Source organism: Hemiscyllium ocellatum, chromosome 6 (genome assembly GCF_020745735.1).
Source record: "Hemiscyllium ocellatum isolate sHemOce1 chromosome 6, sHemOce1.pat.X.cur, whole genome shotgun sequence".
Classification (NCBI taxonomy): Eukaryota; Metazoa; Chordata; class Chondrichthyes; order Orectolobiformes; family Hemiscylliidae; genus Hemiscyllium; species Hemiscyllium ocellatum.
This window is the reverse complement of record NC_083406.1, coordinates 11,033,529-11,047,070: the sequence shown is the minus strand read 5'-3', so window position 1 is coordinate 11,047,070 and position 13,542 is coordinate 11,033,529.

The following is a 13,542-nucleotide window of genomic DNA, read 5'->3' as shown; positions in this document are numbered from 1 at the left end:
AACAAGACAATATCTACTCTTGACCTGACAAGTGGTGAGTAACATTTGTGCCACATAAGTGCCGGGAAATACCCATCTCAAACAAGAGAAAATCTAATTGTTGTCCCTTACATTCAATGATATTGCCATAATTGAATCCCTTAAAATCAACACTCTGAGTGTTACCATTTACAAAAAAAACAGAGTTGGACTTAATGTGGCACAGTGGTTAAAACTGCTGCCTCACATTGCTAGGGACCCAGCTTCCATTCCACCCTTGGGCGATTGTGTGGAGTTTGCACATTCTCCCTGTTCTGCATGGCTTTCCTCTGGGTGCTCTGGTTTTCTCAATAATCCGAAGATGTGCAGGTTAGCTGGATTGGTCATGCTAAATTGCCCATAGTGTTTGGGATGTTAGGAGTACGAGTCAGGGGAAATGTAGAGTAATAAGGTACTGGGTCTGGGTGGGATACTCTCCGGAGGATTGGTGCGGATTTGTTTTGGCTATATAGCCAGACTGTAGGGATTCTATGATGTAGTTGCAGTGGCTACAGGAGCAGTTCAGAGGCTAATGAGTAACTCACCTCCTGACTCCCCAATGTCTATTTACCATCTATGAGGCACAAATGTTGAGAGTGATTGAATGCTTATCATTTACTTGGATAAGTTCAGCTTCACACTCAAGAAGGTTGACATCTATCAGGACAAAGCAGTCTGTGTAATTGACACCAGATCCACACATGTTTGTCCCTCTACTACTGGTGCAACAGCGTGCATTATCTACAAGAAGCTGAAATTCATTTCAGCTCCATTTTTCCATGGAATGCCAATCAAGGTGTTGCTTTGCCCCTGATGGCATCAAGCTTCTTAACAGCTATTGGACTTTGTTCTATCCAGGAGACTATTCCAACACAGTGCTACCTTGTCCCGACAGGAATTGGGCAGTCAGGAGGTGAGTTACCCATCATGGAATTTTGAGCCTCTTATGAGATTTTTCTGGCTACAACTTGAATATGGCCAATCCATTTCAGTTTCTTGTTAGTGGTAACTCACAGACGTTGATAATGGGTGATGCTTATGCAATGGCATGTGATGGCAAGATTTTCTCTTGTTGGAGATCACCGAATCACAGCATGTTCCAGAACAGAAGGTGGCCATTCAACCCATTATTGCCTGCACTAGCTTGTTTCATGACCATTGTTACCTAGAAACAATCTCCTGATTTTTTTCACTCATACCCTTGCACATTATATTTTCTCTAAATACTTATTCAATGCCACCTTGAATACTTCAATTGAGACAGCCTTCATCACATTTCCAAGCAGTACATTAGCTACCCTAACTAATCACTAAATGAGAAAAGCTCTTTCCTCACTTCGCCCCTTGCTTCTTTTGCAGGTCAATGTAAATTGAGTCATGAAGATGTACAGCATGGAAACAGACCCTTCGGTCCAACTCATCCATGCCAACCAGATATCCCAACCCAATCTAGTCCCGTTTGCTAGCACTTGGCCCATATTCCTGTAAACCCTTCCTATTCATATACCCATCCACATGCCTTTTAAATGTTGCAATTGTACCAGCCTCCACCACTTCCTCTGGCAACTCATTTCATACATGTACCAACTCTGCATAAAAAAGTTAGCCTAGAGGTCTTTTTTATAACTTTCCCCTCTCACCCTAAACCTATGCCCTCTAGTTCTGGACTCCCCCACCCCAGGGAAAAGACTGTCTTTTTATCCTATCCATGCCCCTCATGATTTTATGAACCTCTATAAGGTCACCCCTCAGCCTCCGACGCTCCAGGGAAAACAGCCCTAGCCTATTCCACCTCTCCCTATAGCTCAGATCCTCCAACCCTGGCAACATCTTTATAAATCTTTTCTGAACCCTTTCAAGTTTCACATCTTTCCGATAGGAAGGAGACCAGAATTGCACGCAATATTCCAGCAGTGGCCTAACCAATGTCCTATACAGCTGCAACATGACCCCCCAACTCCTGTACTCAATACACTGACCAATAAAGGAAAGCATACCAAATGCCTTCTTCACTATCCTATCTACCTGTTACTCCACTTTCAATGAGCTCCTGCACTCCAAGGTCTCTTTGTTCAGCAACACTCCCCAGGACCTTACCATAACGTGTATAAGTCCTGCTAAGATTTGCTTTCCCAAAATGCAGCACCTCACACTTATCTGAATTAAACTCCATCTGCCACTTCTCAGCCCATTGGCCCATCTGATCAAGATCCCATTGTAATCTGAAGTAACCTTTCTTCGCTGTCCACTATACCTCCAATTTAGATGTCATTTGCAAAGTTATTAATATACCTTCTATGTTCATATCCATAACATTTATATAAATGATGAAAAGTAGTGGACCCAGTACCGATTCTTGTGGCACTCCACTGGCCACAGGCCTCCGGTCTGAAAAACAACCCTCTACCTTTGAGCCAGTTCTGTATCCAAATGGCTAGTTCTCCCTGTATCCCATGAGATCTAACCTTGCTCATCAGTCTCCCATGTGGAACCTAGTCGAATGCCTTACTGAAGACCATATTAATCACATCTACTGTTCTGCCCTCATCAATCCTCTTTGTTATTCCTTCACAAAACTCAATCAAGTTTGTAAGATGTGACTTCCCACACATAAAGCCATGTTGACTATCTATAATCAGTCCTTGCCTTTACAAATGCACATATATCCTGTCCCTCAGGATTCCCTCCAACAACTTGCCTACCACCGACATCAGGCTCACCGGTCCATAGTTCCCTGGCTTGTCCTGACCACCCTTCTTTAACAGTGGCACCACGTTTGCCAACCTCCTGTCTTCTGGCACCTCACCAGTGTCTATCAATGCTACAAATATCTCAGTAAGAGGCTTAGCAATCACTTCCCTAGCTTCCCACAGAGTTCTAGGGTACACCTAATCGGGTTCTGGGATTTACTCACTTTTATATGTTTCAAGTCATCTAGCACTTCCTCCTCTGTAATAAGGATTTTTTCAAGATCTATTTCCATCTATTTCCCTACATTCAATATCTTCCATGTTGTTTTCCACAGTAAATACTGATGCAAAATATTCCTTTAGTATCTGCCCCATCTCCCGCAGCTCCATGCAAGGCTGCTTTGCTGATCTTTGAGGGGACCTACTCTTTCCCAGTTACTCTTTTGTCCTTAATATATTTGTAAAAACCCTTTGGATTCTCCTTAACTTTTTTTGCCTAGGCTATCTCATATCCCCTTTTTGCCGTCCTGATTTCTCTCTTAAGTATACTCCTACTTCCTTTCTACTCTTCTAAGGATTCACTTGATCTTATTCTGTCTATATCTGACATATGCTTCCTTCCTTTTTCTTAACCAGCCCTCAATTTCTTTACTGAAAATGTGTTGCTGGTTAAAGCGCAGCAGGTCAGGCAGCATCTAAGGAACAGGAAATTCGACGTTTCGGGCATAAGTCCTTCATCAGGAATGGCCGAAACGTCGAATTTCCTGTTCCTTGGATGCTGCCTGACCTGCTGCGCTTTAACCAGCAACACATTTTCAGCTCTGATCTCCAGCATCTGCAGACCTCACTTTTTACCCTCAATTTCTTTAGTCATCCAGCATTCCTTATACCTATCAGCCTTTCCTTTCACCCTGACAGGAATATACTTTCTCTGGACTCTCGTTATCTCATTTCTGAAAGCTTCCCATTTTCCAGCCGTCCCTTTACCTGCAAACATCTGCGCCCAATCAGCTTTTGAAAGTTCTTGCCTCATTCCGTCAAAATTGGCCTTCCTCCAATTTAGAACTTCAACTTTTAGATCTGGTCTATCCTTTTCCATCACTATTTTAAATCTAATAGAATTATGGTCGCTGGTCCCAAAGTGCTCTATCACTGACACCTCAGTCACCTGCCCTGCCTTATTTCCCAAGAGTAGGTCAAGTTTTGCACCTTTTCCAGTAGATACATCCACATACTGAATCAGAAAATTGTCTTGTACACATTTAACAAATTTCTCTCCAACTAAACCCTTAACACTATGGCAGACCCAGTCTATGTTTGGAAAATTAAAATCCCCTACCATAACCACCCTATTATTCTTACAGATAGCTGAGATCTCCTTATAGGTTTCTTTCTCAATTTCCCTCTGACTACTCGGGGGTCTGTAATACAATTCCAATATGGTGATCATCCCTTTCTTATTTCTCAGTTCCACCCAAGTAACTTTCCTGGATATATTTCCGGGAATATCCTCCCTAAGTACAGCTGTGATGCTATCTCTTATCAAAACCACCACTCCCCCTCCTCTCTTGCCTGTCTTTCTGTCCTTCCTGTAGCATTTGTATCCTGGAACATTAAGCTGCCAGTCCTGTCCACCCCTGAGCCACATTTCTGTAACTGCTCTGATAGCCCAGTTCCATGTTCCTAACCATGCCCTGAGTTCATCTGCCTTCCCTGTTTGGCCACTTGCATTGAAATAAATGCAGTTTAATTTATCAGCCCTACCTTGTTCTCTGCTTTCTCCCTGTCTGCCCTGACTGTTTGACACACCTTTGTTCTCAATTGTACCTGTCTCAGATTGAAAACTTTCCTCACTATCTCCCTGGGCCCCACCCTGCCACCTTACTAGTTTAAATCCTCCTGAGCAGCTCTAGCAAATTTCCCTGCCAGTATATTAGTCCCCTTCCAATTTAGGTGCAATCCGTCTTTCTTGTACAGGCCACTTCTGCCCCAAAACAGTTTCCAATGATCCACAAATGTGAATCCTTCTCCAATACACCAGCTCCTCAGCCATGCATTCATCTGCTCTATCCTCCTATTCCTGCCCTCACTAGCTCGTAGCATCAGGAGTAATCTAGATATTACTACTCCTTTTTAAATTCCTGCCTAACTGTCTGTAATCTCCCTTCGGAATGCCAACCTTTTCCCTTCCTATATCGTTGGTTCCAATGTATACAATGACCCCTCTCCCCTTTGAGAACATTCTGCACCCTTTCTGAGACATCCTTGATCCTGGCACCAGGGAAGCAACAAACCATTCTAATTTTTCACTGCTGGCCACAGAAACATCTGTCTGTACCTTGGACTAGAGAGTCCCCTAATACAATCAATCGCTTTGAACCCGACGTACCTCTCGTTGCATTAGAGCCAGTCTCAATACCAGAAACTTGGTTGTTCATGCTATATTCCCCTGAGAATCCATCACCACCTACATTTTCCAAAACAGCATACCTGTTTGAAATGGGTATATCCACAAAAGACTCCTGCACTACCTGCATACTTCTCTTACCTTTCCTGGAGTTAACCCATCTCTGTGACTGTATCTGAGATTTTTACCCTTCCTATAACTGCCATCTATTACATTCCTTTGCTCTTGTAAATTCCTCATTGCCTCTAACTGCCTCTCCAACCGATCCATTTGATCTGATAGGATTTGCAACCAACGGCATTTATTGCAGATATAATCCCCCATGAACTCTCCCTAACTCTTACATTCAAAAGGAAGAGCAGATCACTTTACTAAGGGTTATTTTTGCTTCTTTCAATCTACAGACCCAGAAAATAACACTGTCTTATTCCTCTACAAAACACTGCTCCAAGTTAAATTAATAATTATGGCTTATACTTTAAGTTTAATCAAGAGACATAGCTCAATAAAACTTTTGATCAAGCAAGAACCCACTCTACTCACTACTGCAGACTTATTTTAAGGCCACTATGCACTCTTGTCTTATTTCTTTAATAAGTAAGATGCCCATTGCCTGGTATGTACATGGTATGAATGTTACTTGTCAGTTATCAGCCCAAACTTAGATCTTGTCCAGATCCTACTGCATTTAGACATGGATGGTCTCAATTTCTAATTTTGGAGAATCATGCTGAACACTGTGCAATCGTCAATGACCATCCTCACTTCTGGTTTTGAAATGGAGGGAAGGTCATTGATGAAACAGGCAAAGATGGCTGGGCTTAGAACAGCCAGTGATGGGATTCCATGTACCTGTTGCCTTTGTCTTACTAAATAATGCTTTGGTAAGTTGCTGCAATTTCAGTTTCTGGAATTGGAATGAATTATAGTTAAGCCCATGGAGGTCATAGTACTTATGGAACTACTTCCATGTACAAATATTTTTAATGGATTTAAATTAACTGTTTTCTGGTTCAATTTATAAACACTGTTTCTCTCCATATGTGGCTTACAATCAATCTGATGTGTTTTTTTCAAAATATTAAACTTGTTTTCTCTAATTTTTATAGTTTTTTTGATAAATTATTCCATAAGTAAGAAATACAATCATAATTTATGTGGAAATATAGACTATTTTGCAGCAAATGATTTATTTTATGCTAAATAATAATTTTAATAGTATGCTAAATAATAATAATAGTATTTTTATTTTATGTTCAAGCCATTTTTTTTCTCTAAAAGCTATAGAACACCATGGTCAGAGATTGGTCATGTGTGTGTAAATGGCTTGGACAGTGACCACAGAGCTAACACAATTTTGTGCTGTAATGATCTGTGGGTGGAAAGTTTTCAGACTATTTGAGATTTACTGGCAATACTAGGAATTTGGGGAAATATTGGTGTATTTTGGTTCAGCAGCAATTAGGCAAGTCTCTTGGGGTTAACTATTTTGTCAGCTAGGGCTTTCAGGTTGGTATAAAGTTGTGCTCTGCATCATTTTTAATGAATTAACTCAAGCTCAGTTGCGGACACCTTGTGTCAGTGGCTTTGTTGAATGGTTTAGCAGACAGGAAGACCAAAACTGTGAGAGCATACAGAATAAAATTGTTTCACATTTACTTCCCTTTTAGTTGAATAATAATGCTTTACTTCAGGCATTTTAAGAAAAGCTTGTTCCAAAATAGCACATGTTTGATGAACAACCTAACGGAAATTGAACTCATTGTTCACATCATTACTGCACAATGTTGTCCATCTTCTATTGCAATCAGCTGTGTAATAGCCATCAGTCAGGCTTTGGAAGACAGATTGCAATGTTATAAGAATGCAGTACAGTTTTTGCTCAATTACTTTTGATTGTGCAGAAGACCTTTCAGAAAATTTATTTTTAGTTTTACCTATCACTATTCACTTCGGTAGGAGAATAAGTTAGAGAAAGTGCACACCACGCACTTTGTAATGTGTCAAGAGAAGCAAACCTAATGGGTGAAATGATCTTGTCTTATTCTTTAATTCATTATCTTCTTAACAAATCTCCCTGACAACTTATCTGATATGCTTGTAAAAGGGAAATATGAGAGCCAATAGGGTTTTGCTGGAAGATGTACTGGGATTGACATCATGGTGCATGAACTTATTAAATAGCATGCTGCTCTGTTTCATATGAAGAAATTCTGCTTGATTTTGTAACCAAGGTATTTGAATGAAATTACTCCAGGAGTAGAATTTCCACCACAGTTACAGGGGCTGGGGAGCTATCTGATGTGCGATGCGTGTCAATCTAAATTGGTAACTCATGGATTCCAAGTCTTCAGTTGAGAGTGCTGAGTGAATTCACAAATTCAGATGTCACACAACATCAGGTGGTAGTCCAACAGGTTTATTTATAATCACAAGCTTTGAGTGTGTTGCTCCTTTTGTCAGGTGAAATGACTTCAGCATCAGCATCTCCACATCATTGATTTATAAAATAATTTGAATTTTCCACTCAGAGCTAGGCTAGTTTGTGGGGGCAGAGAAATGAGATTTCTGACATAACTGCAGCAATTCCAAGAACTGTGCCATTTAAAGGGACATTTACCTTTACATTTGGCAGGTGACATGAGACGTAAGTTTTAAAGTAAATTTGTCATTAAATCAAATGACAGAGAAATGCATGAATCATAGATTCTGAATTGGAGCAACTATACTCCAGGAAAAACGTTTGAGAAAAATGTAATGACAATGATGGCACAGTGGTTCAGTGGTTAGTACTGCTGCCTCGCAGCGCCAGGGACCTGGGTTCGGTTCCAGCCTTGGGCAACTGTCTGTGTGGAGTTTGCACACTCTCCCTGTGTCTGCGTGGGTTTCCACCCACAGTCCAAAGATGTGCAGGTTAGGTGAATTGGCCATGCTAAATTGCCTGTACTGTTCAGTGGATTAGTCAGGGGTAAATATAGGGGAATGGGTCTGGGTGGGTTGCTCATTGGAGGGTCGGTGAGGACTTGTTTGGCCGAAGGCCTGTTTCCACACTGTAAGGAATCTAATCTAATCAGAAATCTACTATCAATGACATGGCATTCACATGAATAAAGACATCGAAGAGAACCGCACACACCAAAAAAAACTCAATCTTTTTAAGGCTAATGTTTCCCTTTTATATAATGCCCAGTTAATTAGATCAGTAATTTATATGTGTGACAAAGATTTTTTTCTCAACTTATTGCCCATTTACTGCAGCTGCATGAACAGCATACAACACTTCCAGAGCTTAGCATTCAGACCCATACTATAGCGGAGCACACTAATTATAACTGGAAATGCTTCACAGACATGGCTAAGATGTGCCTGCATAAATTCTCTACCACAATGTAACTATCAGATTTACTTATGACAAGTCAGAGATATAAAAGTACTATTAGGAGTCCTTGCAAATGCTCTTCATACTTCCAACATTCAATATTATTATCTTTTTTGCACATCATTAGCATATAATAGAAAGGAACAGAACGGCAAAAGAAATATTTGCTAAATTTTCATCCTAAAGTTTGTCCTTCAGAAGGCAACTGTAACAATCACTTTGATAAAAGTATTTTTGGAGTGTGGATGAACGACACCAAAGGTCCCAGCTAATAAATGGCATATAATCCCAGTTAGAAGGTCATGGAATAAAGTTGCCTTGGGCAGATCATCTAGGTTGGAAATGCAGTGTTATGCTTATTCAAAGAAGTGTTAATTTGCTGTCCTTCAACTACCTGTGGGGAATATGCAAACAACATTGATTTCAAATGTACTCAAGGACAAAGTTGGCATATGAGTATTGCCAGTGATTTGTGAGCATCAGTTGTTCTCCTTGAGAATGCTATAGTGAGCTACCTTATTGAAACGCTACTTTCTGTATTGTAAATTCACATCCATAATGGGAAAAGTAGGGAATTCCAGGACTTTGACAATAAAATAGCCGTAATTTATGCTAACTCAGGCTGTTGTGTGACTTTAAAAAAAAAATTAAAAGTGAAACAACATACTGAGGATTTTAGTAAATGTTTTCTACACATAATGTGACTAAGTATGTTTTGGATATTCCCAAACTGAATATGTAGATATGACCACCCCTGGTGTTAATGTACTTTAATCCTTCAAAAATTTCTTTTTTTGGCCTCTTCTTCCACCTAAAAGAATACAGTCGGTTCTGATATAAGGCAATAGTTCCATTCCTGTGCAACCCCACGTGAAAAGAAAATCATGTAAAAGCAACACCATGTAAATTAATGGGACTGGAATCACATGATAGCCAATACAGGTAAGGCAGGTTCATGTTTACAAATAAATATCTAGATTCTTCAATCACATTATAACCAATTCCCACTGAAGAAAAGTACATTATAGCAGAACTGACTGTCGTATTGTTCAATACTTTTTCTAACGCTGCCTTGGATGAAACTGCCCGTTTGATTGACACAGCATCTAACCTTCATATTCACTGCCTCTAACACCAATGCACAGTGCAGCGGTCCATACCATCTACTAATTGCACTGCACTCACCAATGCTTCTCCAAGAGCATTTTCCAAGCCTGTGACCTATATAACCCATACAACCTAGAAGGACAAGAGAAGCAGATGGATGGGAACACCGGGACTTGAAGCTGCCTCCAAGCTATGTACCATCTTGACTTGGAATTGAATTGTCATTCAATCATTGCTGTTAATTCAAAATCCTGAAATTCCTCTGTAAAGCACCAATGGCTTATATAAATGTGGCGAGCTGCAGCAGTTCTAGAAGACAGCTCACCAGTTTTGAAAGGTACAAGTGCAACACGCCACTGATATCAATGTCATTTGAATGAATTAAGAAAAGACTTATTCCCACTACTGTGGCCAATGTCTCAATTTCCATTGTGGCACAGGAAAAATGTCTGACTGGTGAAAATATTTGTTTTGTCAATAGTAAAAAATGGCTAATCAAACTTCAACTTCCCTCTTCTAATTTAACACCTGAGAGCTTTCATGAATTAAACTTTTTTTTTGTAAATACAAATACTGACTGCAAATTAGCTTCAGTGATCACCTGACATTAGATTGAGGCAAGTTCAGTCAACAAATATGGAATAAATTAAACTATCTGAAATGAAATCACCATCTGTATTTAAAAACCAAGCAACTGAGCAAGACATCAAGAAGTCTTGATCCATACCACCAGGGTTAATTTGCACTTTGAGAAGAGAAAGGCTTGCCTGAAAATTATCTAGTTTTAAAAGACAATGAAGCTATATTCGGAAAAGTACTCTGAACAGTACTGACAGAGTAAAAGAGAGAAGGAATGATGGACTCACTACACTTGAATCTAGAAGGTTTTCTCATGTTGTCTTTTTCTGATTCCTTCATCATCTTTGAACAACGTGCCGCATGCAAAAGCAAATTAAGAAACTAACTATTCACTGAGAACTCAAAGAGTGACAGTTATGGGAAACAAACATGTTGCAACAAACCAAGAGGGGAATTAAAAAGAGGGAAATTGAATCACCTCTTTCTTCTTAGTTATTGATTGTATGTTTTATGCCTGAATTCACTGTAAAAGACATTTTTAAAAAAGATTGTTGAAAATCAAGAAGCCAAAGAGACGGAAGAACACAAATAATCTACATTGGAAAAGGTGGTTGGAAATCTACTATATAAATTGGTTGCAAGTCCCAAGACACCATAATCTATATTCTAATGTTCTACCGAATTACCAGTAGAAATACTAACTGCATTAGAATCTGGAAAGGGTCCATTAGATTGCAAAAAGATCTTTCTTCGAGAATTTAAAGTGAAGAGAAATCCTGGTAAGAGTAGGGAACAATGGATGAATAAAGATATTGAGGCTGGGGTTAAAAATAAAGAGGAGTTGTATATTATGTACACAACTAAGATCAAGCGAATCTCTTGAAGAATCTAAGGGGTTAGGGGCATGCTTAAGAGAGAACTCAGAAGGACAAAAAGGAGATACAAGATAGCCTTGGGAGATAAGGTTAAAGATAATCCAGAGAGATTCTACAAATACATTCAGGGCAAAAGAGCAACTAGGGAGATAATAGGGCCCCTAAAAAGTCAACAAAGTCATCTATGTGTGGAACTATAGGACTTACAAGAGATACAACATGAATATTTCAATTCAGGTTTTAGTGTGGAGAAAAAAAATGGAGGACAGATAACTTGGGGAAGTAAATATTGATGTCTTGAAAACAGTCCACATTACAGATAATGAGGTACTGGGGGTCTTAAAAACATAATGATGGATAAATCTTCAGGACCTGATCAAGGATATCCCGGGATGTTGTGGAAATTTAGGGAAGAAATTGTGGGGCACCTGACAGAGATACTTGTACTATTTACAGCCATGAGTGAGGTGCTAGAGGACTGGAGAGTGTCTTCATTTAAGAAAGTCTGCAGAAGAAGCCTGGGAACTATGGACTGGGGAGTTTGACATCAGTGGTAGGTAAGTTGTTGGAGGGGGTTCTGAGAGATAGGATTTACTTACATTTTGAGAGGCAAGGACTGATTAGGGATAGTCAGCTTGACTTTTTGCCTGGGAAATCATATCTCACAAACTTGTTTGTGATTTTTGAGGACATAACTAAAAAGATTGATGAGTGCAGAGTGATAGACATGTCTACATGGCATTTGACAATGTTCTGCATGTTAGACTAATTCATAATTTTTTTATCACATGGTATTCAGTGAGAGCTAGCCAATTGGATACAACATTGGCTTGACAATAGGAGAGGGAGGATGATGGTAGAAAGGGTTGTTTTTTCAGACTGGAGGTTTGTAACTAGCAGTGTTCCTCAGGGATTGGTGCAGGGTCCATTAATACCATTTAGATAAATAATTTGGGTTAGCATTTAGGAGGCATGTTTAGAAAAGTTGTGGATGACACCAAAATTGCGGTTATATTTGGCAGTGAAGAAGGTTATATACAAAGGGATCTTGAGCAATTGGGCCAATGCACCAAAAAATAGCAAATAGAGTTTAATTTGGATAAATAAGAGGTATTGCCTTTTGGTTAAGCAAACAAGGGTAGGACTTACACAGTTAACGATAAGAATCTGAGTAATGTTGTTGAATAGAGAGACCTAGTTTCAGATATATAGTTCTCTGAAAGGTGTGTCACAGGTAGACAGGGGGTGGTTAAGAAAGCATTTAGTATGCTTCCCATCATTGATCAGATCTTTGAGTATAGGAGTTGGGATGTCATACTGGGGCTGTACAGAATGTTGGTGAGGCCATGTTTGAAGGATTGTGTCCAATTTTGGTTGCCCTGTTACAGGAAATATATTATTAAATTGGTGAGGGTTTAGTAATAATTTTCCAGGATGTTACAGGGACTGGAGGGTTTTAGTTATAAGGACAGTCTAGATAGTTTGGAATGTTTTTCACTGGAGCATAGGAAGTTTGAGGGGTGATCTTACAGAGGTTTATAAAATCATGAGGGTCATAGGTAAGACAAATAGCAAATGTCTTTTCTCCAGGGTGAGGGGAGTTCAAAATGTGATAGCATATTTTTCAGGTGAGAGGAGAAAGATTTAAATGGGACTTGAGAGGCAACTTTTTCACACAGGTGGTTTTGGAATGGATTGCCAGAGGAAGTAATAGATGCAGATACAGTTTAAACATTTAAAAGACATTTAAATGCATGAATAGGAAAGATTTAGATGTATATAGGCCAAATGCAGGCAAGTGGGACTAGGTTAGTTTGGAAAACTTGGTCAGCATGGACGGGTTGGATCAAAGGGTCTGTTTCCATACTGTACGACTCTGTGATTCTGAAAATGAGAGAAACAGAAAGCAGGCTGGTTAGCTTAACACTTGTCACAGAAAAACTGCTAAGGAGGTTACTTAGAAAATCAGGCAAAGTCAACATGGTTCTTTGAAAGGAAAATTGTGTATAATTTGTAAAATTTCTTCTAACAAGCAAGATAGATAAAGGGGAATCTATAGGTGTGTGTCCTTGGATTTTGAAACAACATTCCTAAAGTACTTTACGGTATGTTACAAAATAAGAGATATAATGTTAGAGTTATCTTATTAGTGTGAAAAAAAAGGAGTTATTCATCAACAGGAAGCAGTGAAAATGGATTCTTTTTGGGGTTGGCAATGTTGCAGATAGTGGAATGCCACAAGAATCCACACTGTGCCCTTAATGATTTATGTGTGTGTGCATGTATGTATGTGTGTATGTATGTATGTGTGTATGTATGTATGTATGTGTATGTATGTATGTGTGTATGTATGTATGTATGTGTGTATGTGTGGTGTTATAATTGACAGTGAAGAAGGTTATTTAAATCCTTCAGGGAAATCAAGAAAGGCTGAAAGTAGGCTGTCAAGAGCTGAAAAGAGTTTTCATGTGAATAAATACAATCTGG